This window comes from Pristiophorus japonicus, chromosome 23, assembly GCF_044704955.1.
Source record: "Pristiophorus japonicus isolate sPriJap1 chromosome 23, sPriJap1.hap1, whole genome shotgun sequence".
In the NCBI taxonomy this organism is placed as follows: Eukaryota; Metazoa; Chordata; class Chondrichthyes; family Pristiophoridae; genus Pristiophorus; species Pristiophorus japonicus.
In genome coordinates this window covers 28583062-28608521 of record NC_091999.1, presented here as the reverse complement: position 1 = coordinate 28608521, position 25460 = coordinate 28583062, and the positions used below count along the sequence as shown (strand labels likewise).

Genomic DNA, 25460 nt, shown 5'->3' with positions numbered 1-25460 from the left:
AGTGGGGAGAAATGGTACACGTGCTCTGCGTGTGGACAAGGCTTCAGCCGATCAGCCAACCTGGAGAGACACAAGTGCAGTCATACTGGGGAGAAACTGTGTAAATATGGGGACTGTGGGAAATGTGGGAAATGTTTCAAGCTGGAAACACATTGGCGAGTTCACACTGGGGAGAGGCCATTCAGCTGGTCCGATTGTGGGAAGGGATTCACTTGGTCAGCCGACCTGCTGAGGCACCAGCGAGTTCACACTGGAGAGAGGCCGTTCACCAGCTCCGAGTGTGGGGAGGGATTCACTCAGCCATCCAACCTGCTGATACACCAGCGAGTTCACACTGGGGAGAGGCCGTTCACCTGCTTCGATTGTGGGAAGGGATTCGCTCGGTCCTCCCACCTGCTGAGACACCAGCGAATTCACGCTGGGGAGAGGCCATTCACCTGCTCTGAGTGTGGAAGGGGATTCACTCAGTCATCCACCCTGATGAAACACCAGTGTGTTCACAAGTGACTGCAGGGTTGGGATTCTACTGTTATTGCTGCTGTTAATCACATCCGGACTGAACCATGTTCATTCTGACATTTGAGGTTTGTTTCTGCTGATGCTAATAACTCCTGTAACTGGACTGCAGTTTAATATTTGCGATATAGACAAATAAATTAGTGTTGCTTTCAACATATTGCTGTGGATTTTTGTCTTTACCACCCGAGTGTTTAGCATCACCTAACTGGAGCTCAGTGAGGACAATCTGTGGGGAGGATCGTATGGGGGAGACCTTCAGCATGGACACAATCCTTCAGGGTCACACTGAGAGGGGCAAACGGCATTTTAGTCTATCTCATCACACTTCACTGTCAGCAAAGTCACCGTGTGGGGTAATCTTGACGGTGTAAGGTGCGGATGATATCCACCCAAGTATGTTTAAAGAGATGGGATGGGTGCTCTGTTAGCCCCTTGCCCATATCTCCAACAGCTCAGTAGAATCATGGGTTGTTCCCTGAGATTGGAAGGTAGCACACGTAGTTCCCATTTTTCAAATTGGGCACAAGTCAGAGCTCGGGAATTGAAGGCCCATCAACGTGACCTCAATCACCGGGAAGGTGCTTGATCCTGAGAGATGCTGTTTTCCATCATGGGGAAAGGGAAGGGGCCATGAGAGATACTGAACATGGATTCCGGTAAACATGGTCACGTCTTACAAACTATCTTGAGTTTGTAAAGAAGTTGTTAGGTTGGTAGATGGGGGAATCTGGTTGACATTGTCTACCTCAAGGTGTCAAACTCATTTTCTATGGTGGGCCTGATCCAATATCCTGGCACTTGGCATGGGCCACATTCAGAAAAAGGTATTAAAATAGGAATAAATGAAATAAACTACATCGGAATTTACATTTAGATTTGATTTACTGCCTCTGCTCCCGATCCCTGGCACCTCTTAGCTTGAGCATTCATGAACTGATCCTGCTCAAACCATAACCACAAGGATATCGGTGCATGGTTCTGCCTGTAACCACAACGCTGTGTCACTGCCACACACAGATACCGTTTCCTTGTTTCACATCTCCATACAAACACCATCACCCCACACATCCCCTTTCAACACAATTGCAGCAGACATGAGCAAGGTCATGAGGCTTATTAAAAGACACATTTCATTACAGCAAAGGTTACACTGGGAGACATGTTCAGTTATCTTCCATTACAGGCAAAATGCCGGGCAAACCAGCAGCACACTGGCACCTGAGCAGTGTCTCATCGGCCTACAGGCTTTTCTTAAATAGATTTTCTGCCTGGATATAAACTTAAACCAGCTTTGCAGACGTGATGCTCTATTCACACATAGAAGGTGAGAGAGGTGCTGTGGGGAACATACTAAGTCCAGTAGCTGAAAGTGATTAACAGACTGGGTTTTGTGTTTAGTGATCCCGGGCGTGTTACCAATACCAGCAAAGATGAAGCCCATGGAATAAAAGGGACAGTGGATACTGTCTCACTGTAAGCGAGTCAGAATGAGAAGCTTTAACAACAGCTGATGTTTCACAAAGGGAGACCTCACCAGACCAAAGGACATTGGAGGTGTTTAATGGGCCGTTTGTGTCACTGGGCTACAGGAGGCTATTTGTGACAGAAGGAAAACTGTTCACAGCAAACAAACAGTTTACCTGCCAGTCCAGGCCCACTCTGAACCCCACATTCTCTCTCTCACTATTGATGGACACTGCTGCAGTAATTGCTCCTCTGACTTTTCCTCTCTTCTCCCTCCTACACCCTTAATACACGACCCGACACAATCTCCCTCCCCCGACATTCTCACTGTGCTGGAGTCCACGCCAATCTCCCCATCTGCTCCTTGTTCTCTCCCTGGATCCTGAAACTACAGAGTGCATCTCACTGTACTTAAGGAAGTGGCCCGAGAAATAGTGGATGCATTGCTCATCATTTTCCAACAGTCTATCGACTCGGGATCAGTTCCTATGGACTGGAGGGTAGCTAATGTAACACCACTTTTTAAAAAAGGGGGGAGAGAGAAAACGGGTAATTATAGACTGGTTAGTCTGACAAGGGTCGTGGGGAAAATGTTGGAATCAATTATTAAAGATGAAATAGCAGCGCATTTGGAAAGCAGTGATGGGAACTTTCCAAGTCAGCATGGATTTATGAAAGGGAAATCATGCTTGACAAATCTTCGAGAATTTTTTGAGGATGTAACTAGTCGAGTGGACAAGGGAGAACCAGTGGATGTGGTGTATTTGGACTTTCAAAAGTTTTTGACAAGATCCCACACAAGAGATTGGTGTGCAAAATTAAAGCACATGCTATTAGGGTTAATGTATGGATGTGGATAGAGAACTGTTTGGCAGACAGGAAGCATAAAGTCTGAATAAACGGGTACTTTTCAGAATGGCAGGCAGTTACTAGTGAGGTGCCGCATGGCTCAGTGCTGGGACCCCAGCTATTTACAATATACATCAATGATTTAGATGAAGGAATGGAGTGTAATATCTCCAAGTTTGCAGATGATACTAAGCTGGATCGCGGTGTGAGCTGTGAGGAGGATGCTAAGAGGCTGCAGGGTGACTTGGACAGGCAAATGCATGGCAGATGAAGTATAATGTGGATAAATGTGAGGTTATCCACTTGATGGCTAAAACATGAAGACAGAATATTATCTGAATGGCGACAGATTAAGAAAAGGGGAATTGTAATGGGACAAGGGTGTCATGGTACATCAGTCATTGAAAGTTGGCTTGCAGGTACAGCAGGTGGTGAAAAAGGCAAATGGTATGTTGGCCTTCATTGCAAGCGGATTTGAGTATAGGAGCAGGGAGGTCTTACTGCAGTTGTGCAGGGCCTTCGTGAGGCCTCACCTGGAATATTGTGCTCAGTTTTGGTAACTTATTCTGAAGAAGGACATTCTTGCTATTGAGGGAGTGCAGCAAAGGTTCACGTGACTGATTCCCGGGACGGCAGGACTGACCTATGATGATTGACTGGATCGACTGGGCCTGTATTCACTGGCATTTAGAAGAATGAGAGGGGATCTCATAGAAACATATAAGATTCTGACGGGACTGGACAGGTTCGATGCAGGAAGAATGTTCCCGATGTTGAGAAAGTCCAGAACCAGGGGACATAGTCTAAGGATAAGAGGTAAGCCATTTAGGACCGAGATTAGGAGAAACGCCTTCACTCAAAGTTGTTAACCTGTGGAATTCTCTGCCGCAGAGAGTTGTTGATGCCAGTTCGTTACATATATTCAAGAGTGGGTTAGATATGGCCCTTACCTCTAAAGGGATCAAGTGGTATGGAGAGAAAGCAGGAAAGAGGAACTGAGGTGAATGATCAGCCATGATTGTTTGAATGGTGGTGCAGGCTCGAAGGGCCGAATGGCCTATTCCTGCACCTATTTTCTATGTTTCTATATTTCTAACGAACTCTTCCCCCTCCTGAAGTCTACAGGCTCTAAAACTGAAGCTTGGTGGCCCTCAGTCTCTACTCCATGATTTACCTCCCCTTCTATCCTCCTCTTTTCCCCCTTGGTTGTGTTCCACACTCTGAGCCTTGGGCCTTCCTGGGGATTCTCAGTATGAACAGGGTGTGTGTGTTGAGACAGGATGTCCCAGCTCTCCACCTTTAAAAGGGACAAGGAGAGGACCAGATTGGTTGAATGGCCCTGCTTAGTGACATCACTGCAGCGCCTAGCAACCACTCTCCCTGAGCCCTGTTCATTATGGGCTGGGTTGAGCTCAGTGCTGTCACAGGAAGGGCAACAGGAGCAGGATTCGAGCCGTGTGGAGCCCAGTATTAATGGGGAGAGGTACAGGATCAATTTATACCTTATTGAGTGAGAAATGTCAGTGTCCCAGACACTCCCTGTCCCTCAGTATCTGTGTCGGGGAGCGACCGATGGGTTCACTCTGTCTCTGACCCGTGCTGTGCCCGACTGGAGAGTGTTTGAGCTGAGCACCTTGTGCCAGCATCAATGAACACAACATTTTACCCAAAGATGATCAGATAAACCCATCAGCCTCTCCCCTGGACACAGGCCCTGAAGGACCGGGTGTGTCTCTAATAATTTAGCTGGTGCCCTTGATTAAATTTAAGCACCTCACATCTCTTTTTAAAAATTTGTTCATGGGATGTGTGTCTCGTCTCTCACCTCTCATTCTTCTAAACGCTGGAGAATATAGGCCTGGTCTACTCAATCTCTCATAGGACAATCCCCCCATCCCAGCAATCAGTCTGCTGAATTTTCATTGCACTCCCTCTATAGCAAGTTTATCTTTCCTTCGGTAAGGAGACCAAAACTGCACACAGTACTTCAGGTGTGGTCTCACCAGGGCCCTGTATAATTGCAGTAAGACGTAAATACTCAAATCCTCTTGTAATAAAGGCCAATAAACCTATTGCTTTCTTAATTGCTTGCTGCACCTGCATATTAATTTTTAGCGATTTGTGTGCAAGAACACCCACGTCCCTCTGAACAGAATGTTTCCCAATCTCTCACCATTTAAAAAATACTCTGCCTTTCTATTTTTACTATAAGTGTCTAACTTAACATTTCTTCACATTATATTTCATTTGCCATGTTCTTGCCCACTCACTGAGCCTGTACATATCAGTTTGAAACCTATTTTCATCCTCCTCACACTAACATCCCCAACTAGCTTTGTAGCCTCAGCAGACTTCGATATATTACACTTGGTCCCCTCATCCAAATTATTGATATAGATTGTGAATAGCTGGGGCCCAAGCACCGATCCTTGCAGCACCCCACCAGTTACAGCTTGCCAACCCGAAAATCACCCGTTTATTTCTACTCTCTGTTTTCTGACCGTTAACCAATCCTTAATCCTTGCTCGTATATTGCGCCCAATCCCATGAGCCCTAATTTTGTTTAATAATCCCTTGTGAGGCACCTCGTCGAATGCCTTCTGTAAATCTAAATACACCACATCCAGTGGTTCCCCCTTATCTATCCTGCTGGTTACAACCTCAATAAACATTAACAGTTTTATCAAGTACAATTTACCTTTCATAAATCCGTGTCGATTCTGCCCAATCCTGTTATTAATTACTATGTGCTTAATAATAGATTTTAACTTTTTCGCAAGTCAGAACTACCAGTAATGCACGGGTTAGATACAGTGTAAATCTCACTCAATTCTGTCCTCAACACTACCTGAGTTGGTGCAGAGTAAATCTCAGTCCACAATATCCCAAACACTCCCAGGGCAGGTACAACACAGGTCAGATACAGAGTAAAGCTCCCTCTACACCATCCCACCAAACACTCCCAGAGCAGGTACAGCACAGGTTAAACACAGAGTACATCTCCTTCGACCCTGATCCAGTCATTCCTTTGCAGATACAGCATTTGTTAGATATAAAGTAAATCTCCCTTTACACTGTTCTATCAAAAACTCCCAGGGCAGGTACTGCATTCGTTAGACACTAAGTAAAGCTCCCTCTATACTGTCCAAATAAACACTCCTAGAACAGCTACAGCACAATTCAGATAGAGTGTCATTCTCTTTCTAATCTCTCTTTACAATTGTGCACAGTTTTTGGTCACCTTATGTAAGGAAGGATATACTTGCCTTGCTTAGATACAGAGTAAAGCTTCCTCGAAACTGTCCCACCAGACATTCCAAGGACAGGTACAACACAGGTTAAATGCGGAGTATATCTCCCGCTACCCTGGTCCAATATTCCAGAGTAGATCCTGCATTGGTTAGATATAGAATAAAACTTCCTCTACACTGTTGCATCAAATCACAGGGCAGATACAGCACGGAATATATACAAAGTAAAGCTCACTTTACAATGTCGCATCAAACACTTCCAGAGCAGGTACAGCACAGGTTAGACACAGGGCACATCTCCCTCTACCCTGTCCCAACCATTCCAGGGCAGGAACAGCATGAGTTAGGTACAGACTGAATCTCCCTATATACTATTGCACAGGACATTCCCAGGGCAGGTACTGCATTGGTTAGATATTAAGTAAAGCTCCCTCTGCACTGTCCAAATAAACATTCCAAGGGCAGGTACCGCATAATTTAGATAGTGTAATTCTCACTCTATTCTCTCACTACAATTGTACAGGGCCTTGATGAGACCACACCTGAACAGTTGAACAGTTTTGATCTCCTTATCTAAGGAAGGATATATTTGCCTTGCTTAGATACAGAGTAAAGCTCCCTCAACACTATCCCACCAGATATTTCAAGGGCAGGTACAACACAGAAGAGATATGGAGTATATCTCCCTCTACCCTATCCCAACCATTCCAGGGCAACTACAGCACAGGATAGATACAGAATAAAGCTCCCTCTACACTGTCCCATCAAACACTCCTAGGGCAATTACAGCATGGGATAGATAATGAATATAGCTCCATCGACACTGTCCCAACAAACAATAATAGGGCAGGTACAGCACGGGTTAGATACAGAGTAAAGCTCCGTCTACATTGTCCCATCAAACACTCCCAGGGCAGGTACAACATCGGGTGATTATAATTGAAGAAATAGGAGCAGGAATAGGCCACTTAGCCCCTCGAGCCTGCTCTGCCATTTAGTAAGATCATGGCTGATTGGAGCAGAGCCCAAGATCACTTTCCTGCCCATTCCCCATAAGCCTTTATTCCCTTATCGCTCAAGGATCTGTCTATCTCCGCCTTTAATATATTCAATGACCCAGTATGCACAGCTCTCTGGGGCAGAAAGTCAATAGATTTACAACCCTTGAGAGAAGAAATTTCTCCTCATCTCAGTTTTAAATGGGCGGCTTCTTATTCTGAGACTATGTCCCCGAGTTTTAGTATCCCCTGTGAGTGCTAATATCCTCACTGCATTCAACTTGCTGAGCCCCCTCATTATGTTATATGTTTTGATAAGATCACCTCTCATTCTACTGAACTCCAATGATATACGCCCAACCTACTCAACCTATCTTCATAAGTCAATCCCCTCATCTCCGGAATGAACCTAGTGAACCTTCTATGTACAACCTCCATTGCAAGTATATCCTTCCTTAAATTCAGAGACCAAAACTGTACGTAGTACTCTAGGTGTGGCCTCACCAATCACCTGTACAGTTGTAGCAGGACTTCTCTGCTTTTATACTTTATCCCCCTTGCAATAAAGGCCAACATTCCATTTGCCTTCTTGATCACTTGCTGTAACTGCACACTAACTTTTTCTGTTTCATGCACAATGACCCCCAGGTTCCACTGTAATGCAGCACTTTACAATTTTTCTCCACTTAAATTATAATTTGCTTTTCTATTATTTCTGCCAAAGTAAGTAACCTCACATTTTCCCGGTTATACTCCATCTGCCAATTTTATGCCTACTCAATTAGCCTGTCCACATCCCTTTGCATATTTTTTATGTCCTCTTCACAATATGCTTTCCCATCCATCTTTATATCATCAGCAATCTTTGCTACATTACACTTGGTCCCTTTATCCAAGATTGTAAATAGTTGAGGACTGAGCACTGATCACTGCAGCACCCCAGTCGTCATTGTTTGCCAACCGGAAAATGGCCCATTTATCCCGACTTAAATACAAAGTAAAGCTCCGTCTACATTGCCCCATCAAACACACCTAGGGTAGGTACATCATGGGTTAAATACAGAGTAAAGCTTTCTCTACACTGTCCCATCACAAACACTCCCAGTGCAGGTACGGCACGGGTTAGATGCAGAGTAAAGCTTCCTCTACACTGTCCCATAAAACAATCCCAGGGCAGGCACAACACAGGTTAGATACAGAGTAAAGCTCACTCTACACTGTCCAATCAAACACGCCCAGGGCAGGTACTGCTTTGGTTGGATACTAAGTAAAGATCCCTCTATACTTTCCAAATAAACACTCCAAGGGCCGGTCCAGTATAATTTAGTTACAAGGTAATCCACTCTCAAACCTTGCTGTACAATTATAAAGGGCCTTGGTAAGATCATACCTGGAGTATTGTGCACAGTTTTGATCTCCTAATCTAAGGAAGAATATGCTCGCCTTGCTTAGATACAGAGCAAAGCTCCCTCGACACTGTCCCACCAGACATTCCAAGGGCAAGTACAACAAAGGTTAAATATGGAGTATATCTCCCTCGACACTGTCCCAAGCATTCCAGAGTAGATAATGCATTGGTGAGATACAGAGTAAAGCTCCCTCTACACTGTCCCATCAAACACTGCCAGGGCCGGTACAGCATGGGTTAGAAAAAGAGTAAAGCCCCCTCAACATTGTCCCAACAAATACTGCCAGAGCCAGTACAGCACAGGTTAGACATGGAGCATATCTTCCCCAAAACACTCTCCATGGCAGCAACAGAACGGGATAAATACAAAGTAATTTCTCCCTCTACAATGCTGCAACAAACACTCCCAGGGCAATTACAACATGGGTTAAACACAGACTAAAGCTCCCTCTACGTGACATATCAAACACTCACAGGGTAGTTACCAAGTAACGTTCCCTCTACTCTGCTGCATCAAACAGTGAGGTGAAGTACAGCACGGTTTAAACACAGAGTAAATCTCTCCCTACCCAGTTCCAAGGCAGGTACAGTACAGGTTATATACAGAGTAAAGCTCCTTCTGCATTGTCCTGAAGAATCCCAGAGCAGGTACAGCAAGGGTTCGTCTCAATTTAAAGCTCCATGTAGGCTGACCCATTAAACGCTCCAAGGGCAGGACAGCACAGGTTAAATACACAGTAAGGATCCCTCTGCACTGTCCCCCCAGACATTCCCAGCGCATGCACAGCACAGGTTAGATAGAGAGTAAAGCCGCCTCAGCATTGTCCCATCAAACACTGCCAGGGCCAGTACAGCACAGGATAGACACGGAGTATATCTTCCCAAAACACTCCATGGCAGGAACAGAACGTGATAAATAGAGAGTAATTTCTCACTCTACACTGTCCCAACAAACAATCCCTGGGAAGGTACAGCACGGGTTACATAAATATTAAATCTCCCTCTATCCTCTCCAAACACTCCCAGGCTTGGTACTGCATTGGTGAGATACAGAGTTAATCACCCTGTACGATGTCCCATCAAACACTGCAGAACTCGTATAGTACGGGTTAGATACAGAGTTAACCTCCCTGTACGTTGTCCCATCAAATGTTATTAAATGGGGAAGAGGCTCGGGAGTCCGGGTGAGCACTCCTGCTCCAATTTCTCATGGTCTTATGTACCCAGCATGCCCCGCGGGGGGAAATGCCGCACCCAGACTACAGGAGCTCGGTGCGCAGGCGCGGGCCCTGGCTGTGTTTGGAGCATGCGCGGTGCGTGTAATGGCAGAAGCGACATGTTTTGGATAGGCACCTCAGAAGTGTCCTCTTCAGCGGGACGGAGCGGAGTAATGGACCAGCGGGGAGCCGGGGAGACTTCATAAACAACCCGTGCCCGCAGAAAGCCCGGAATAATAACAGGAATATCGGCGGTTACAACTTCGAGGCTTTCTCCGGGTCACAGGCACAGGCTAAAGGTGGCCATCTTGGTGCAGGAGGACATGTTTAGCGTTCCGCCATCTTGATTCAGTGAGTAGCACAGCGCATGCGCGGCCATCTTGGTGCAGAAACAATGTGAATGATGTCAGTGTCTGGAATTGAACCCAGCCAGAGTCAGTACCTTCAGGGGAGGGGAACCAGTGAGTGGAGAACTGAACCCAGTCAGAGTCAGCACCTTCAGGGGAGGGGAACCAGTGAGTGGAGAACTGAACCCAGTCAGAGTCAGCACCTTCAGGGGAGGGGAACCAGTGAGTGTAGAACTGAACCCAGCCAGAGTCAGTACCTTCAGGGGAGGGGAACCACTGACTGACTGGTTGGTGCGGAGCAGCATGCGCTGGTTGGGTTAGTGCCCCGCGCCGCCTCGCCATTGGCTGCGGGCTGAGTTCAGCGGGAGGGCGGTTGGCGGACTCCGCTCGCGGCTTTTGAGCTTGGCGGGCCGGGTGAGGCGGGGCGGTGTTGTGCACAGGCGCGGGGCCAGCCTATTGTAGGAGATTGGCTGCAGACAGATGAACAGACGACGTTTTGCCGCGGCCGCGGAGAATGGATGAGCAGCACGTGCAGCCTCCCTGCAGACTCACATACTCACGGACACGCGCGGGCGGGGAGATTTGGCCGCCAAGTCGGCGGGTGTTGGCTGCGGGGTACCTTCAGGGGGAGTAGGCCTTGGTTACTGTCGGGGTTTTGGGGTGTTTGGCCGAGGTCCGCCAACCTCGGGGAGCAGGGAGCGACAGGGGTGGGGCTTCCTCGACGTCACGATGCTTTCCATTGTCCCGCTGCAGGGCAGGGAGCATGCACGGCGGCCATCTTACTGCAGAGAGCAGGGGCAGGATGGGGACCAGTGACATGAATACATGAGAACATCAGAAATAGGAGATGAGTCGGCCCTTTGGCCCCTCGAGCCTGCCGCCATTCAATAAGATGATGGCTGCTGCATCTGGGGTGGTTCTCCTTGGAGCAGTGAAGCTGCAGGGCAGGTTTAACAGAGGTGCTCACAATCGGGAAGGCTTTAGATTGAGTCAGGGAACAGAGTGGTTCTCCTCACACAATCAGAGAATGGTTACAGCACGGAAGGCCATTCGGCCCGTCGAGCCCTTGCCTGATCCCAGCTAGTCCCACTGTCCTGCCCTTTTCCCCAGTCCTGCAAATGCTTTCTTTCAGATACTTATCCAATTCTCTTTTGAAACTGTGATTGATTTTGCCTCCACCACCCTTTCAGGCCGTGCATTCCAAATCCTAACCACTCGCTGCACAAAGTAGATTTTTCTTACGTTGCCTTTGGTTCTTCTGCCAATCACTTTAAATTCTTCTCCTCTGGTTCTCGACCCCTCCACCAATGGGAACAGTATCTCTCTATCGACTCTGTCCGGACCCCTCATGATTTTGAACACCTCTATCAATTCTCCTCTCAACCTTCTCTGCTCCAAGGAGAACAACCCCAGCTTCTCCAGTCAATCCACGGAACTGAAGTCCCTCATCTCGTGAATCATTCTTGTCAATCTTTTCTGCACCCTCTCTAAGGCCTTCCCATCCAAATGTGCGTTGCCCAGAATTGGACACAATGCTCCAGTTGAGGCCAAACCAGTGTTTTATAAAGATTCATCATAACCTCCTTGCTTTTGTACTCTGTGATGTCCAGGATCCTGTAAGTTTTTTTAACTGCTTTCTCAACCTGTCCTGCCACCTTCAGCGATTTGTGCACAAATACCCGCAGGTCTCACTATTCATGCAACCTCTTTAGGAATGAACCTTTAGTTTATTTTGCCTCTCCTCATTCATTTAATCACGCTTTTCTAATTTTATTTCTTAACTCAGATTCACGGCCTCATTTTATTTCTTCCCCCGAACCCCGCAACTTAATCTGTCAGCATAATGTTGTCGAGTGGTGATTGATTGCCCTGAGAACCAACAGGAAGAGAGGCCGGAGGGCCAAGTGAGCGGCGTGCTCTGCAACCAATCGTGTTGCTTGAGGGGTGGATCCTGAGTCGAACTGTCAAGTGAGTCTGTGTGAACCACTGTTAAACAATTTATCTTTTAAAAGTTAAATCGAGATTTATTTTGTTAACAAAACAATTTAACATTTGTCAGTATTTTGTTCTCCTAGATTTCCTATTATGAGTTTCAGACACTTCAGTGCCAAGTGGACCAGGTGTTTAAAAGTCATTCATTTTCCTCTTTCCATGTTGCTGTTTGTTATAGGGACAGAGATTGATTTCCCCACATTATGCATTTGTAGTAATTAAAGTAACACCCTTCCTGTTGGTAGAGCGTCACATTCTGTGCTGGGTGAGATGGCTGGTGGCATCAGCCTTTAGAATACACATCCTCTTGTTCAAATCTCTCCAGGGTCCCACCTTTCCCTATCTCTGTAACATCCTCCAGCCCACCAACCCTCTTAATAGTTTGTTTCTTTGGAACAGAGGAGGCTGAGGGGAGAACTTAATGAGGTGTATAAAATTATGAGGGGCCGAGATAGAGTGGATATTTCCCTTCGCAGAGGGGTCATAGAAACATAGAAAATAGGTGCAGGAGCAGGCCATTCAATGAGTTCATGGCTGAACATGAAACTTCAGTACCCCATTCCTGCTTTCTTGCCATACCCCTTGATCACCGGAGTAGTAAGGACTTCATCTAACTCCCTTTTGAATATATTTAGTGAATTGGCCTCAACTACTTTCTGTGGTAGAGAATTCCACAGGTTCACCACTCTCTGGGTGAAGAAGTTTCTCCTCATATCGGTCCTAAATGGCTTACCCCTTATCCTTAGACTGTGACCCCTGGTTCTGGACTTCCCCAACATTGGGAACATTCTTCCTGCATCCAACCTGTCCAAACCCGTCAGAATTTTAAACGTTTCTATGAGGTCCCCACTCACTCTTCTGAATTCCAGTGAATACAAGCCTAGTTGATCCAGTCTTTCTTGATAGGTCATTCCCACCATCCCTGGAATCAGTCTGGTGAATCTTCGCTGCACTCCCTCAATAGCAAGAACGTCCTTCCTCAAGTTAGGAGAGCAAAACTGTACACAATACTCCAGGTGTGGCCTCACCAAGGCCCTATACAACTGTAGCACCATCAGCCGGTCCAGGCAGCGGGCGGTCGAGGGGGTCGTTCAACCTGACTGCCTGCCTCTCTTCCGCTCTTACATCCGGTCCAGGGTGTCCTTGGAGATGGAGCACGCGGTGTCCACCGGTACGCTCGCGGCCTTCCGCGAGAGGTGGGCACCGGAGGGACTGGAGTGCATCATCACGCCCGGCAACCAAATTTTAATTTGATTTTATGTTTTTAAGTTTAATTTGTTTTAATTGCCGGTGCTTTTAGTGTCCCCCTTCCCATTATAGGGGGCACTGGAGAAAATTGTGATTTTAGTGCCCAAAAAAAAAAAGAAAAAGAAAAACACAAAAAAAAAACCAAAAAAAAGAGGAAAAAAAAAAAAAAGGGCCTTGTAAATGTCTGGAGTGTCACCCAGGTCGGGTGGCACCGTTTAATGTTTTTTTGTTTTGCAGATGAACTCCAAAAAGAGTTACAACTGTAGCAACACCTCCCCGCCCCTGTACTCAAATCCCCTCGCTATGAAGGCCAACATGCCATTTGCTTTCTTAACCGCCTGCTGTACCTGCATGCCAACCTTCAATGACTGATGTACCATGACACCCAGGTCTCGCTGCACCTTCCCGCTTCCTAATCTGTCACCATTCAGATAATAGTCTGTCTCTCTGTTTTTACGACCAAAGTGGATAACCTCACATTTATCCACATTATACTTCATCTGCCACGCATTTGCCCACTCACCTAACCTATCCAAGTCACTCTGCAGCCTCATAGCATCCTCCTCGCAGCTCACACTGCCACCCAACTTAGTGTCATCCGCAAATTTGGAGATACTACATTTAATCCCCTCGTCGAAATCATTAATGTACAATGTAAACAGCTGGGGCCCCAGCACAGAACCTTGCGGTTCCCCACTAGTCACTGCCTGCCATTCTGAAAAGTACCCATTTACTCCTACTCTTTGCTTCCTGTCTGACAACCAGTTCTCAATCCACGTCAGCACACTACCCCCAATCCCATGTGCTTTAACTTTACGCATTAATCTCCTGTGTGGGACCTTGTCGAAAGCCTTCTGAAAGTCCAAATATACCACATCAACTGGTTCTCCTTTGTCCACTTTACTGGAAACATCCTCAAAAAATTCCAGAAGATTTGTCAAGCATGATCTCCCTTTCACAAATCCATGCTGACTTGGACCTATCATGTCACCATTTTCCAAATGCGCTGCTATGACATCCTAAATAATTGATTCCACCATTTTACTGAGGTCAGGCTGACCGGTCTATAATTCCCTGCTTTCTCTCTCCCTCCTTTTTTAAAAAGTGGGGTTACATTGGCTACCATCCACTCGATAGGAACTGATCCAGAGTCAATGGAATGTTGGAAAATGACTGTCAATGCATCCGCTATTTCCAAGGCCACCTCCTTAAGTACTCTGGGATGCAGTCCATCAGGCCCTGGGGATTTATCGGCCTTCAATCCCATCAATTTCCCCAACACAATTTCCCGACTAATAAAGATTTCCCTAAGTTCCTCCTCTGACCCCTTTTATATCCGGAAGGTTGTTTGTGTCCTCCTTAGTGAATACTGAACCAAAGTACTTGTTCAATTGGTCTGCCATTTCTTTGTTCCCCGTTATGACTTCCCCTGATTCTGAATGCAGGGGACCTACGTTTGTCTTTACTAACCTTTTTCTCTTTACATACCTATAGAAACTTTTGCAATCCGCCTTAATATTCCCTGCAAGCTGCTTCTCGTACTCCATTTTCCCTGCCCTAATCAAACCCTTTGTCCTCCTCTGCTGAGTTCTAAATTTCTCCCAGTCCCCAGGTTCGCTGCTATTTCTGTCCAATTTGTATGCCACTTCCTTGGCTTTAATACTATCCCTGATTTCCCTAGATAGCCACAGTTGAGCCACCTTCCCTTTTTTATTTTTACGCCAGACAGGAATGCACAATTGTTGTAATTCATCCATGCGGTCTCTAAATGTCTGCCATTGCCCATCCACAGTCAACCCCTTAAGTATCATTCGCCAATCTATCTCAGTCAATTCACGCCTCATACCTTCAAAGTTACCCTTCTTTAAGTTCTGGACCATGGTCTTTGAATTAACTGTTTCATTCTCCATCCTAATGCAGAATTCCACCATATTATGGTCACTCTTCCCCAAGGGGCCTCGCACAATGAGATTGTTAATTAATCCTCTCTCATTACACAAAACCCAGTCTAAGATGGCCTCCCCCCTAGTTGGTTCCTCGACATATTGGTCTAGAAATCTATCCCTTATGCACTCCAGGAAATCGTCCTCCACCGTATTGCTTCCAGTTTGGCTAGCCCAATCTATGTGCATATTAAAGTCACCCATTATAACTGCTGCACCTTTATTGCATGCATTCCTAATTTCCTGTTTGATGCCCTCCCCAACATCACTACTACTGTTTGGAGGTCTGTACACAACTCCCACTAACGTTTTTTGCCCTTTAGTGTTCTGCAGCTCTACCCATATAGATTCCACATCATCCAAGCTAATGTCTTTCCTAACTATTGCATTAATCTCCTCTTTAACCAGCAATGCTACCCCACCTCCTTTTCCTTTTTTTCTATCCTTCCTGAATGTTGAATACCCCTGAATGTTGAGTTCCCAGCCCTGATCATCCTGGAGCCATGTCTCCGTAATCCCAATCACATCATATTTGTTAACATCTATTTGCACACTTAATTCATCCACCTTATTGCGGATACTCCTTGTATTAAGACACAAAGCCTTCAGGCTTGCTTTTTTAACACCCTTTGACCTTTTAGAATTTTGCTGTACAGTGGCCCTTTTTGTTCTTTGCCTTGGGTTTCTCTGCCCTCCACTTTTCCTCATCTCCTTTCTGTCTTTTGCTTTTGCTTCATTTTTGTCTCCCTCTGTCTCCCAGCATAGATTCCCATCCCCCTGCAATATTAGTTTAATTCCTCCCCAACGGCACTAGCAAACACTCCCCCTAGGACATTGGTTCCGGTCCTGGCCAGGTGTAGACCATCGGGTTTGTACTGGTCCCACCTCCCCCAGAACCGGTTCCAATGCCCCAGGAATTCGAATCCCTCCCTGCTGCACCACTGCTCAAGCCACGTATTCATCTGCGCTATCCTGCGATTCCTACTCAGACTAGCACGTGGTACTGGTAGCAATCCCGAGATTACTACTTTTGAGGTCCTACTTTTTAATTTAGCTCCTAGCTCCTTAAATTCTTTTCGTAGGACCTGATCCCTTTTTTTTTTTTACCTATGTCGTTGGTACCAATGTGCACCACGACAATTGGCTGTTCTCCCTCCCATTTCAGAATGTCCTGCACCTGCTCCGAGACATCCTTGACCCTTGCACCAGGGAGGCAACATACCATCCTGGAGTCTCGGTTGCGGCCGCAGAAACGCCTATCTATTCCCCTCACCATCGAATCCCCAATCACTATCGCGCTCCCAATCTTTTTCCTGCCCTTCTGTGCAGCAGAGCCAGCCACAGTGCCATGAACTTGGCTGCTGCTGCCCTCCCCTGATGAGTCATCCCCCCCCCAACAGTACTCAAAGCGGTGTATCTGTTTTGCAGGGGGATGACCACAGGGGACCCCTGCACTATCTTTCTTGCACTACTCTTCCTGCTGGTCTTCCATTCCCTATCTGGCTGTGGACACTTCTCCTGCGGTAAGACCAATTCACTACACATGATACTCACGTCATTCTCAGCATCGTGGATGCTCCAGAGTGAATCCACCCTCAGCTCCAATTCCGCAACGCGGACCACAAGAGCTCGAGGCGGATACACTTCCCACACACGTAGCGCCCAGGGACACCGGAAGTGTCCCCGAGTTCCCACATGGTACAGGAGGAGCATATCACGCGACCGAGCTCTCCTGCCATGTCTTAACCCTTAGATACACTTAAATTGGTAGTAACAATGCTAAAGTTCACTTACTGATATAAAAAATAAAAAGAAAATCTACTCACCAATCACCAGCCAATCACTTACCCCTTTGGCTATGACATCACTTTTTGATTCCTTTCTAATTCTATTTTGCTTTCTCTCCCGCTGTCGCTGCACCGGTACGATTTTGATAGGTCGCTCCAGCTGAACATTTTAGCCAGTACGAAGCTAGCCCAACAAGAGAGGGGGAAGTTTTGGACTTAGTATTCGTGACTGAAGCTGGGCAGGTTGAAGTGGTATCGATGGGACAGCATTTTGGTGCTAGTGATCATAATTCATTTAGATTTAGGGTAGTTATGGAAATGGACAAAGATAGACTAGGAATAAAAGTTCTCAATTGGGGAAAAGCCAATTTACTAAGCTGAGAAGTGATTTAGCCAAAGTGGACTGTAAACAGCTACTGGAAATGGTGAGAGATTGGGAATCGTTGGTGTTCAGAGGGACCTTGGTGTCCTTGTCCACGAATCACTGAAAGTTAATATGCAGGTACAGCAAGCAATGAAGAAAGCAAATGGTATGTTGGCCTTTATTACAAGAGGATTTGAGTACAAGAGTAAATACGTCTTACTGCAATTATATAGGGCCCTGGTGAGACTACACATTGAGTATTGTGTACAGTTTTGGCTGCTTACCTAAGGAAGGATGTACTTGCCATTGAAGATGACAACGCAGGTTCACCAAACTGAATTCCTGGGATGGGAGGATTGTTTTGTGAGGAGAGATTGCGTAGACTAGGCATGTATTCTCTAGAGTTTAGAAGAATGAAAGATGATATCAATGAAACATACATAATGCTTATCGGGCTTGACAGCATAGATGCAGGGAGAATGTTTCCTCTGGCTGAGGAGTCTAGAACCAGGGGTCACAGTCTCAATATAAGGGGTTGTCCATTTAGGACTGAGATGAGCAGAAACTAATTCACTCATTAATCTTTGTAATTCTCTACCCCAGAGGGCAGTGGAGGCCCTGTCTTTGAGTATATTTAAGACAGAGATCGATACATTTTTGTATATTAAGGTAATCAAGGGATATGGAATAGTGCAGGAAAGTGGAGTTGAGGTAGAAGATCAGTGGGGATCTCATTTAATGGCAGAGCAGGCTCGACGGGCCGAATTGCATGCTCCTGCTCTGAAATCTTATGTTCTTAATGGCGCTACATAAATGAAAGTTGTTGTTGTTGTCTATAAAGGAAGGAGAAATGGTGATGGGTCAGGGAGAGCATTTGATCAGAACTGGGAGATATGGCAGATCGACAGCTTATAGGGAGCGATAGAGTGAGGGAAAGGAGAGAGAGAGAGAGACCATGTGCACGAGAAATGAACTGTAAAGTTGGGTGGGGAAGAGAAGGGGGGGAACTGACAGCAGACAAAAGAAGGCACAATGGGAGAAGGTAGAGTAATAAAAGACATGTAGAAAATAAAAAGACTTGCATTTATTTCGCATCTTTGACGACCACCAGATGCCCCAAATAGCTTAACAGTCAATTAAGTTATTTTTGAAGTGTAGTCGCGATCATCATGTAGGAAACACAGCAACCAATTTACAATGTGATAATGACCAGATAATCTGCTTTACTGATGTTAAGGGAAAATATTGGCCAGGACATCGGGGATAACTCCCCTGTTCTGCTTGAAATATTGCAATGGGACATTTTACGTCCACCTGAGGGAGCAGACGGGGCCTCGGTTTAATATCTTATCCAAAAGACAGCACCTCCGACAGTGCAGTAGTCTCTCAGCACTGCACTGGAGCATGAGCCGAGATTTTTGTGTTCATGTCTCTGGAGTGCGACGTCAACCAACAATCTTGTGACCCAGAGGCAAGTGTGTTACCCACTGAGTCACAGCTGACACAAATACTGACATAGTTAGATCAGGTGAGCTCAGTTTGAGATGTTAGATGATGCATTTATCAATGCTTAGATATTTTGTCTATTCCTCAAAATCAGTAACATTTTGGAACGTTCAGGTCAAGATTCACAGATTAACAATAAGAAATAGGAGCAGGAGGAGGCCATTTGATCCCTCGAGCCTGCTCTGTCATTCAATAAAATCATGGCTGATCTGATCTTGACCTCAACTCCACTTTCCAGCCTGCTCCCCATAACTCTTGACTCCCTTATAATTCAAAAATCTGTCTATCTCCCCTTTAAATATATTGAATGACTCAGCCTTCACAGCTCTCTGGGGTAGAGAATTCCAAATATTCACGACCCTCAGAGAAGAAATTCCTCCGCATCTCCGTTTTCAATGGGCGAACCCTTATTCTGAAACTATGCACCCTACTTCTAGATTCCCCCATGAGGGAAAACATCTTCTCTGCATCTACCCTGTCAAGCCCCCTCAGAATCTTACACGTTTCAATAAGATCACCTCTCATTCTTCGAAACTCCAATGAGTACAGGCCCAACCTGCTCAAGCTTACTTCATAAGACAACCCCTTCATCTCAGGAATCAACCTCGTGAACCTTCTCTGAACTGCCTCCAATGCAAGTATATCCCTCCTTAAATACGCAGACAAAAACTGTACGCAGTACTCCAGGTGTGGTCTCACGAATTCCCTGTACAGTTGTAGCAGGACTTCTCTACTTTTATACTCCATTCCCCTTGCAATAAAGGCCAATGTTCCATTGGCCTTCCTGATTACTTGCTGTACCTGCATGGTAACTTTTTGTGTTTCATGCACAAGGACACCCAGATCCCTCTGTACCGCAGCATTTTGTAGTTGCCATTTAAATAATTTGCTTTTTTATTCTTCCTACCAAAGTGCATAACCTCACATTTTCCCACATTATATTCCATCTGCCAAATTTTTTCCCACTCACTGAGTCTGTCTATAATCCTTTGCAGATTTTTTGTGTCCTCCTCACAACTTGCTTTCCCACCTATCTTTGTATCAGCAGCATATTTGGCCGCAGTGCACTCCGTCCCTTCATCCAAGTCATTAATATAGACTGTAAATAGTTGAGGCCTCAGCACTGATCCGTGTGGCACCCCACTAGTTACAGTTTGCCAACCTGAAAATGACCCATTTAATCCCGACTCTCTGTTTTCTGTTAGTTAGCAAATCCCACATCTATGCAAAATAGTTTACCCCCAACCCTGTGAGCTCTTATATTGTGCAGTAACCTTTTATCTGGCACCTTATCGAATGCCTTCTGGAAATCCAAAGACACAACTGCTACAGGTTCCACTTCGTCCACCCTGCTCGTTACATCCTCAAAGAACTCCAGCAAATTTGTCAAACGTGATTTCCCTTTCATAAAACCATGCCGTCTCTGCTTGACTATTATGCTTTTCTCAATGTCCTGCTACTATTTCCTTCGTAATGGACTCCAGCATTTTCCCAATGATAGATGTTAGGCTAACTGCTCTATAGTTTCCTGCTTTCTGTCTCCCTCCCTCCCTTGTTGAACAGGGGTGTTGCATTTGAGGTTTTACAATCCACTGGGACCTTGCCAGAATCCAGGGAATTTTGGTAGATTACAACCAATCCATCCACTTTCTCTGCAGCCACTTCTTTTAAGACCCTAGGATGCAGGCCATCAGGTCCAGGGGACGTCCATCTTTAGTCCCAATAGTTTGTCTAGTACTTTTTCTCTAGTGATAATGATTGTTTCAAGTTCCTGGCGTCCTGTGACCCCTTGATTATCTATTATTATTGGGATGTTTTTAGTGTCTTCCACCGTGAAGACCATACAAAATATTTGTTTAAAGTCTCTGCCATTTCCCCATTTCCCATTTTTAATTCCCCGTCTCATCCTCTAAGGGACCAACATTTATTTTAGCAATCTCTTCCTTTTTATACAGCTGTAGAAGCTCTGACGGTATTTATATTTCTTGCCAGTTTACTCTCAATCTATCTCCTCCCTCTTTATTATTTTTATTAAATCAATACTTAAAACCACACAGCAGAAGGAAAGAATGTTCCATAGAAACTAGAATTGTCTCTTCTGAATTTCGATCCTGCACTTACAGTGATGACTTTTGTAAACTCCTTTTGCAGGGTGTTAGAAGGTGAGGAATTGAAGGAGGGAAACTCAAACTAAACATCACGTCAAGATCAGATAGAGTCACTCGAATCATCAGGACTTGAATATCATCGTCCTTTGAATGTGGAAGGAGACATGTTTTTTTGTTCTGTCTGTGAGGAAAGATTACAAACATCAGTTTGACTGAAAAAGCACTGAGACACACACACCCGAGGGAGAGTGTATCAGTGCACTGATTGTGGAAAGAGCTTTAACCAGTCACACAGCCTGAAAAATCATCACACCATTCACAGCGGGGAGAAACTGTAAACGTGTTGTGTGTGGAGGAGGCTTCAACTGATCGTCCAACCTGGAGAGACGGAAGCACACCCGCACCACGGAGAAATCATGGAAATGTGGGGACTGTGGGAAGGGATTCAGCTACCCGTCTGCGCTGGAAATTCATCAACACAGTCACACTGGGCAGAGGCCGTTCACCTGCCCCGTGTGTGGGAAGCGATTCACTCGATCATCCGAACTGCTGAGACACCAGCGTGTTCACACTGGGGAGAGGCCATTCACCTGCTCTGAATGTGCGAAAGGATTCACTCAGTCATCCGACCTGCTGAGACACCAGCGTGTTCACACTGGGGAGAGGCCATTCACCTGCTCTGAATGTAGGAAAGGATTCAATCAGTCATCCGACCTGCTGGCACACCAGCGAGTTCACACTAGGGAGAGGCCATTCAACTGCTCTGAATGTGGAAGGGGATTCACTGTTTCATCCAGCCTGGTGAAACACCAGCTCGTTCACACTGGGGCGAGACCGTTCACCTGCTCTGAATGTGGGAAGGGATTCACTGTGTCATCCAGCCTGCTGAGACACCAGCGTGTTCACACTGGGGAGAGGCCATTCACCTGCTCTGAGTGTGGGAAAGGATTCACTCAGTCATCCGACCTGCTGGCACACCAGCGAGTTCACACTGGGGAGAGGCCATTCACCTGCTCTGAATGTGGGAAGGGATTCACTGTGTCATCCAGCCTGGTGAAACACCAGCGAGTTCACAAGTGACTGCAGTGGTTGGATTCTGCTATCATTGCTGCTGTTAATCACATCCCGACTGAATCGTGTCAATTCCGACAGTTGAAGTTTGTTTCTGCTGATGATAAGCCCGATAACTGGGCTGGAATATAATATTTGATGTTTCAATAACACAGTGTGTCGACATTTAATGTTCCAAGTTAAGAGGAGACTAATTGATGTGCTGTTATTGACTGCACCATTTTGGGGCCTTTTCTCCTTTCTAACTCTGGATTATTTCAGTTCTCATCCCTTCGGTTACTGTCGTAGACAATTGCCAGTTCCCCTTACCTTCCAGAGTGCATCTCCTCCCCTTGGTATTGAGGGAAGGTGTCGATAACATGCCTGGGATCACTAAACACAAAACCCTGTCAGTGAATCACTTTCAGATACGGGACTTAGCGTGTGCCCCACAGCTTCTCTCTCCCCTTCGATCTCTGTTTGGAGCATCACGCCTGCAAACCTGTGTTCAATTTAAATTTGAATCCACTTAAGAAATGTATTTAAGAAAATACGGATCACATGAATTAATTGGCAAATGTTTTGAGTCAACTAGATGAACATGTAACTGCATCCCGGCCCAATATTCCAGCTTTACATTCACAGGAGAAAGTCTGTTATCAAACTCCTCGAGTAGACAGAATGGAGAACAATGCTAACTCTAAGAATATCTAGCTTCTGTTGTAAATATCTTTCCAATCCCGACTGATGCAATCTGGCGTTTTCCTTTCAGTTGAAGTGAATGGAAGATGAGAGGGGTTTGGCATAGGGAACTCAGTTAATTCAGCTTCTGAAAGGTGTTCATGTTTAGTTCATTCCATATCTGGGAAAATGTGGTTGTTATCAGAGAGAGATTTCACTGAGCAACAGTTGGTGTTTGCAACCAATTGGCCGTGGATATTTTCATCATCGAATGTTTAGATTAGAAATATTATGTTAGAATACGAAGAGTTCAGAGACGATTGGTTTGTGCTTGCCACAGGAAGACCAGTGTTTTACCTGCTTCTAACGTTGTAGATGTATATTGAAGAAAATGCAGACTTGTGTCTCTGGACTATGCCGTAGCCAAAGACTACCATATTAGGTAATGCCAATTCCAGTTGGATAATGGGTTGATGGCATAGCAAAAGATCCAGCAGTTAAAACAAAATTATCTCCAGTTATCTGCAGACATCGAATGTCGCAGCATGCTGACAAAGTTGGACTTAAGAATTTAAAGTATTGAGTTCAATTATTGGGACCGATTGTTATAGAATTGAATTGATGTAGAATGGAAAAGTGGTGAAGTTATGCTAAACTTGTATCGAAACTTGGTTAGACTTTGTGTGTGCAATTCTGGTCACCATATTATAAAAAGTATATGGAGACACTGGAGAGGGTGCAGAGAAGATTTACAAGGATGACACCAGAAAGGCGAGCGTATACGTATCGGGAAAGGATGGACAGGCCGGGTCGCTCTTCTCTTGAAAAAAGGAGGATGAGGGGTGACCTAGTGTCTTTAAAATGATGAAAGGTTTTGATAGAGTAGACACAGTGTTTCCACTTGTGGGGACCAGCATAATTAGAGGTCACCAACATAAGATAGTCACCAAAAAATCAAATAGAGAATTCAGAAGAAACCTCTACCCGGAGAGTGGTGAGAATGTGGAACTCGCTGCCACAGGGAGTGGTTGAAGCGAAAAGTATCGATGCATTAAAGGGGAGGCTAGACAAGTATATGAGGGAGAAGGGAAAAGAGTGTTATGTGGATATAGTTAGATGAGGAAAGAAGGGAGCAGGCTCGAGTGGAGCATAAACGCCGGCATGGACTGGTTGGGCCGAATGGCCTGTTTCTTTGTCGTATATCCGATGTAATCCTATTGTCCAGGACACACTGCTCGAAGGGGAAGATAAATGACTTGCATCCAAACGCAATTGTTACTTTTGTCTTCTTTGTAAAATTACAAAATCTGGGCATAATTTGTTTGTGAAATTAAAATTGATTTTATATATATATATTATATATACATATATAATATATATATATATATATTGCTAAGCGTCGCTGGTCAAACACATGGGAAGGAAAATGTAGCTGAAAATTGAGATAATTAAATTTTATTTTTGAAAAAGTCCTGTCTCTGGTTCTGTCCAAACTATATATTCAGAAATAAGTTTTTGGGGGCGACTGTTATGCTAAAGGTAACTAACATCCTTCCTCTTGTGGACTGAATTGCTCTCTGGCATATTTTGGAGAATAAAAGGTCCAAGAAGAGGTTCGGTTACATAAAATTAAACAAAGAAACTGGGTCAAAACTTGGACCAAGTGGGAATGTTTGATCGATGTTTAAAGACCGTATGATAATATTGTATTTGAAAGTAAAGTTCCTCCTGGATCATGAATGAAATGGTGAACACTGTATAAAATGTAATGAGATGAATTGAGTGAGGATAAAAGAGGAAAACAGGAAAGTTACACCTACAAATAGAAATGTTTCTTCACTCATTGTTCCTGGGCAAATTGTCATAAATCACCTGCGTACAATCTGGTGTTAATGTAAATTCTTGTTTAAGTCAGGGAAGTGTAGGAAATAGCTAATATTTCTCTGACATGTTTGTGTCATTGCCTATACTGAACAATAAGAAAACTGAATTTGATCGCCTGGCTACTACCTGGGACATCGGAACCATGGAGAGGGAGATGAGCAAAGATCTTCAGACACCCCACGATCTTTTAATAAGATCACCTCAAATGGCTTGGATCAGATGTCACATGTGGCATGATATTGGGATACCGCTGCGTGTGTGTGTGAACGAGTCTCAGGCATGCTCAGTTATTGACAACAGCACAACATGAAATGTCGAATGTGGCTCAGGAGTGTGAGAGAATTTTTAAACCATCAAGGCCATGACACATTCTCCATAGATAAACCGACTTTGAAATAATCAGGATAGAGTTAAACACACTGCTACCTGTCAGAAACATTACAATTAATAGTCGTGAGAATGCTGATCAAATTAGGATTTCGTTGCAGCTAGAATGGTCATCAGTTTCAAGGCCTCCACTAAGTACTGAACAAAGAAAGCTTGTAGAGAGGCTAAAAACAAAAAAATTCAGCATGTCTCTATCTGGACAAGGTGGCCATGGCTGTGTACAGATCAGCTACAAGCTGCAGGTGGGAGATAAGGAGGCCAGATCTTACAGGCTCCATCACACAACATGGATCCAAGTGAGAGGCGATCTCCAGGAGGAAGCAGAGCACCTCAAAAGGGTCAGTTTTGGATTCCGTGATAAACCGAAATTTCGACCCTCAAAAGCATAATTTTGGTGGTAATAGAGAAAGAACCCTAAAGCGTGCTCCTTGGGAAGATTGGGAGACCAGGAAAACTT

General features: G+C 45.2%; 1 pseudogene; it reads left to right on the top strand.

Annotated features, from left to right (window-relative positions):
* The window catches only part of LOC139235459 (zinc finger protein 271-like), a 59314-nt pseudogene that overhangs the window by 19589 nt on the left and 14265 nt on the right, over nucleotides 1–25460 (top strand).